This window comes from Branchiostoma belcheri, unplaced genomic scaffold, assembly GCF_001625305.1.
Source record: "Branchiostoma belcheri isolate BF01 breed outbred unplaced genomic scaffold, Haploidv18h27 scaffold241, whole genome shotgun sequence".
Taxonomy (NCBI): Eukaryota; Metazoa; Chordata; class Leptocardii; order Amphioxiformes; family Branchiostomatidae; genus Branchiostoma; species Branchiostoma belcheri.
The window spans coordinates 192172-198096 of record NW_017803845.1 but is presented as its reverse complement, the minus strand read 5'-3'; positions in this window follow the sequence as shown (position 1 = coordinate 198096).

Here is a 5925-nt window from a genome sequence, read left to right as displayed (position 1 = left end):
GTGACGGCACGGTAAAAGGATCGACACGGCCCCGCGCGCTTGCCCAGGTGCCATCTGCAAATACCTGACCTGTACTGTACTAAAACAATGATTTCATCCGCTCCATACATCTCCCAAACAAGATTTTGAAATAGCGAATTCCTCAGTATTATATCGTTCTATTGCAGGTTATTGCAGACATAAAATATTTCTAGCAAGCAATGCGCTTCCGGCAAGTTTTAGCAAATACCGGTCCTGTACCAAAACATTAATTTCATCCGCTCCATACATCTCCCAAACAAGATTTTAAAATAGCGAATTCCTCAATATTATATCGTTGTAATGCAGGTTATTGCAGACTTTTAGGGCGCATTCTCTGTTACTTAGAACTTGGCAAGGATTTCTAAGCCTCAAACAGAAATGCCGAACGGATCACACGTACGTCTACAGCATGTTACTTCATTCGTCCCTTTTTTTCTGCTTAACCCTAAACAGTACACCTGGGGTCCGCGCGGACCCCAGCACTATATATTCTGTAGTATCTTTTTTGTTTCTAAAGATTTTTTTCTGAAATTTTAGGTAATTGTCACCCACAAAGTTGTCTCTCAATACAGTGCAGAAAACTCCGTTTCTACCATTTCTAAAAAAAATTATATCTGATTTTCTTTTGGGGTCCGCGCGGACCCCAGACGGCTTTCGATCATAATGGATACATTGGCGTTCTTATACATTACCTTATTTCCGTTTTTATATGTTTTTATGCACTCATCTTATGTCTACCAAGTTTTCAGAGAATGGTGTAGTAATAGAATTAAATTTTAATAACTTTGGTGTAATTATGACGTCATATGATGTCAGAGGTAATAATATAGTCCGCCATATTGGATTTTGACCAATGACGTCATCAAATTAGCATATTCTATGCATATTTAATGATTTAACTTATATTTAATTATGTAAGATGTTATTAATGTTGGAAAAGAAGTGTAATTTAATATAAAACTCAGAAAATTTTTATGTTTAAACCAAAATTACTTCTATTTTGACAAATAGAAACCCGTTGCCATGGCAACACAAAAAAACATCAACTTACTAGTATCAAACTAATATGAACTTTTTTCCAGAGACATTTTAGGAAAGGTCTCCAAATTTGATACTTCTAGCGCAAGCCGTTTAGCCGCTATCTGAGATCAAAGTTGGGCCTCAAAAGCCCCTTCAGTCTGAAATGGGTTTAAAAATCGGGTATTTCTTCTTGTCTTCTTTTCTTCACCAAAAAATAGAAAAAGTTCAAAATGTATGATATTTGTTTCCAATGTGGACACAGAGGTTCCCACATCAGTTTGCAAAACAATTGAGCTGGTAGCATGTTGATAATTTCTAAAAATTAGCAAAAAACTGCTCTGGGGTCCGCGCGGACCCCAGGTGTACAGATTAATCAGTCCGGGAAGGTGTACTGTTGAGGGTTAAATGGCAGATTTCGTGCAGTGTAGGCAGTTACAGTCGAGGAGACGAAGGTCAAGTTGGAAAATGGGCATTACGGGGGTCACTACGTTACTGAGGTAGACCTTTTGTGTTTGCTGGTTAGTTTGTGAACAGGATAACTCGAGATTCTTTGGATGGATGTTCATTGTTTTGGTAGGCAATTTAATGTTGGGGAGAAGAAGGTCGAGTTCGAAAATGGGCCTTACGTGGGTCCCTACGTTACTGCAGTAGACCTTTTGTGTTTGTTGGTTAGTTTGTGAACAGGATAACTCGAGATTCTGTGGATGGATGTTCATTGTTTTGGTAGGCAATTTAATGTTGGGGAGAAGAAGGTCGAGTTCGAAAATGGGCCTTACGTGGGTCCCTACGTTACTGCAGTAGACCTTTTGTGTTTGTTGGTTAGTTTGTGAACAGGATAACTCGAGATTCTGTGGATGGATGTTCATGATTTTGGAAGGTCGGGAAAGGAAGGTCAAGTACGAGAATGGGACTTATGGCGGGTCCCTATTTTATCAAATCCCTGTCTAAGTCCTATAAAGCACAGTACCTCACTTATTTCAAAAGCACTGCACCTCTCTTCAACCTAGAAAATAACGTTCGTCTTTTGAATCTTGATACAATAAACGCACTTTTCTTCTCTCCATCCAAGAAAGCACTTCGCTTGTCTCCAATAAAGCACTTCAAAAGCACAAAAGGAAGTACCATTCAGACAATCAACTCTACCATGTGTATAAGACTAATCTTGAGTTGTTTGTCACACGGCATTACGGATCAGCTACCAAAGTAGAGTAGAACACAACTCGCATGAAAATTGCAACATTTGCCAGAGACATGGAACAGAAGTTCCTACCCAAACAGTGCCAACTGAAGCTATTTTGACTAGCTCAAAAGTATGCGTCCTCCGCTAAATCTGTTATCCAGAGAACGTTTGCTGTGCCTTAATTACCCTCCATATAATGGGGGTATTGTTATTGGTTCGTTTCATGTTTTGGTCTGATATCTGCAGATCGGTGAAAAGGAACTGTATGATATTTGGCAGATTGATGGATGGGGCCTTGGAAATTGTGTAGGTTGACTTTGAGCCCCTGGTGATTGACCTTGGTACTGCAGTTTAATTTTTTTATTCTATTGTTGGCGCGTTATTGACTGTTTGTGCGATATTAAGGTAGCATGTAGTTGTTATAATTATGGTTTAGTGGTTTAAATTTGGGTTTCCTAGCTGTTTGCGTTTGATATTTACAAAATGTTTAACGTTGGTCTTTTTGTGTTGAATGTTTGGAAAATCTGGTGGATGGTTTGGTATAATTTTTGGTATGTGGGTAGTTGTTGAGTCTCTTTGTGTTCTAGAGTGCATTAGCAGGTTGTCGTATATTTGTATTGCTTAATTTAAAAGGATTTCTACATTATCACCCCTATTTTATAGTAGTGTGGTCTGTGTTTGACCACAGTGTATCTATTTTTACCTCCTGTTTGACAGGCTATATATTTCTTTGGTCTGGTTGTTTTTTGGGTCATTGACCTGCCGGCCTTGCTAATGGGGTGGTTTGTTTGTACACAACACCAACCTCGTTCATGGAGGGATGTCTATTGCTTGTTAAGGTTGGTTATGATGAATTAAGATTTGATTTTCTAAGCAGATGTTAAGGTGGAAGACTATGATCTTCATGACAGCCGACAAGAATGAATAGTTTCAGAAAAACAATTTTAGACTGATCATATTTTAGATAGAGTGTTATACCATTCATATCATTCGGTTAATTACCTTTGCCAAGAAGGTTATGTTTTCAGTAGCGTTTGTGTGTTTGTGTGTGTGTGGTTTAGCAAGATAGCTCGAGAAGCAATGGATGTATTGGAATTAAACTTGGTAGGTGTGTAGGTCTTCATGAGACCTAGAAATGATTAGATATTGGCCCCCCTGGCGGCTTTCCTAGGTACTGCAGCTGAACTTCAGGTTTTGATATCTCATGTTCTGGACATGCTAGGGTCATGAATTTTGGTTGGTAGATAGCTCTTTGGGTAGGGAAGAGGTGACATGAGTTCGGGTCCCCTAGAGCCTTGTTCTGGAACTGCAGGAGCATTTGTTGAAAAAAATTGAAGGACGATAACTCAAGAAACGGTTGACGTATTGTCGTGATTTTTGGTATGTAGGTAGTTGAAGTGATGCTTGACATAATCAGATGGCAATTATGCAAATCAGGAGCTAATTTGCATAATTAATGAGGAAATTCTATAAATCTGCTTCGTTCGATAATAGAACTATGAAACACTTGTGACATCTACTTGAGAACGAGAAAACATCTGAGGATATAGATTATGTAAATGAGGGCCTAATTTGCATAATTAATGGCAAATTCTTATAATTCCATAGTTGTAACTGCTGCACCCCAAATTTCATACTTGCCACATTTGGAAGTTAAGTGAAGGTGAACATCAATAAACATAATTTATTCAAATCATGACCTCATTTTCATAATTTATGAGGAAGTGCTATATAGCCTTTTTGTTATGATAAGGCTGGCATTGGATGGAGAATATGATCAACTGATATAATCCATGCAAATGAGGCTCTTATTTACAAAATCAATTATTAAAATTGTATAATTCGTCACCCGCAAGGGTTAACATCATTTGGCGAAGGTATGAGATCGTGGAACTCTTGTTTCCTTATTCAGTAGTTGCAAACAATAATGCCAGGAAGAAAGAGAAAGGAATAGGAATATTATTCATATTTAAGCAGCTAGCTTCAAACAAAATTTACCCAGAACCCTACACTGTACAATCCACCATAGAAATGCCAAAAATTCAACACGATTCCTCATCAAAATGGTTTTAAAGTTCTTAAGCTAATTTCAATTTTGGTCACCCACCAGCTTCTTGTACGAATGATCTATAAGGCGCGTCACCTTTTTTCTCTCTTCGGAACCGCCCCTTTAAATCATTCCACTTCTTCTACATGAACAGTAAACAAGGGGGCAAGAGCAGTCACATAGGGTAAATGGGACTGTCACGAAACCATAGTCACTCCAATCAATGTTGTTTTCGTTATCTGACATTTTCGATTCATGAACAATGAAATTATCAAGAGAGCAAAATGAAAAAAAAAAAAACATGAGCCTAACAATATTTCTCTCCAAGTTTCCTGTCGCACCTGTTTATGTTTGTACTCTCGTAAATCATCTTTTCTTTCGAAATTGAGGTACAAGAACTAATGTTGATGTGACCATATTGAGTAGCTTGCTTTTTTCTTTAGGTGGCCGGGACACCATGGGAAGAAAGATGCGGCGTATGCTGATTTTCCTTCTCATCATCCTGAAGGAACCCAACATGCCAGAAGCTGCCTGTAGCTATGAACCATCACGTCGCATCAGGTTTTTTGACAAGGGCCTAACCAGCATCCCTCATCAGGATATCCCAACATCCATTTCTGACTTGAATTTGAATAATAATCTTATTACAACTGTAAAGAGTTCTGAGCTGTTACGCTATATGTGTTTGTGTAGGTTGCGCCTAATCTTCAACCGGATAACAGTGATTAGGCACGGTATGTTTGCAAATCTACCCATGCTAGAAGTGTTGGAGGTGATCCAAAACAAGATGACAATGATTCAGCCTGGTGCATTTGCAAATCTTCCCCGCCTGTATAGTTTGGAACTGAACCAAAACCAGTTAACACAGATTGAAGCTGGTACATTTGCAGATCTACCCAGCCTATGCAAGTTGGACCTGGGCAGAAACCAGATAACAAAGATTCAGCCTGGTTCATTTGTAAACCTACCAAAGCTACAACATTTGGGTCTTGCTTACAACCAGATAACAATGATACATTCCGGTTCATTTGAAAATCTACCCCAGCTACAAAAGTTATATCTAAACATAAACAAGATAAAAGAGATTGAGCTTGGTGCATTTGTAAACCTACCCCGACTACAACATTTGAATCTATACAACAACCAGATAACAAAACTTCAGGCTGGTTTATTTTCAAATCTACCAAAGCTAAAAAGTCTAGATCTGGGACACAATCAGATAATAACGATACAGCCTGGTTCATTTGCAAACCTACCACGACTACAACTTCTGTACCTGCACGACAACAAGATAATAGAGATTCGGTCTGGTACGGTTGCAAACCTAACTGGATTAAAACGTTTATATCTGGACATCAACCAGATAACAGTAATCCACGATGGTACATTTGCAAATCTACCCCAGCTACAAGAGTTGTGTTTGGTCCGCAACCAGATAACTACCATCCATTCTGGTGCATTTAAAGATCTGCCCCTACTCCAACTTCTCGGCCTTCAAAACAATAAGATGTCTGCCATTCCCCTGGCAGCTTTTGGTGTCGTCCCATCTAATATTACAATAAAACTAGATGGGAACCCCTGGCATTGTGACTGCACTGCAAAAAATGCATTTTCTTGTTTTTCTTGTTTCTTTCTTCCTAGAAAGAAAAAAATCCTT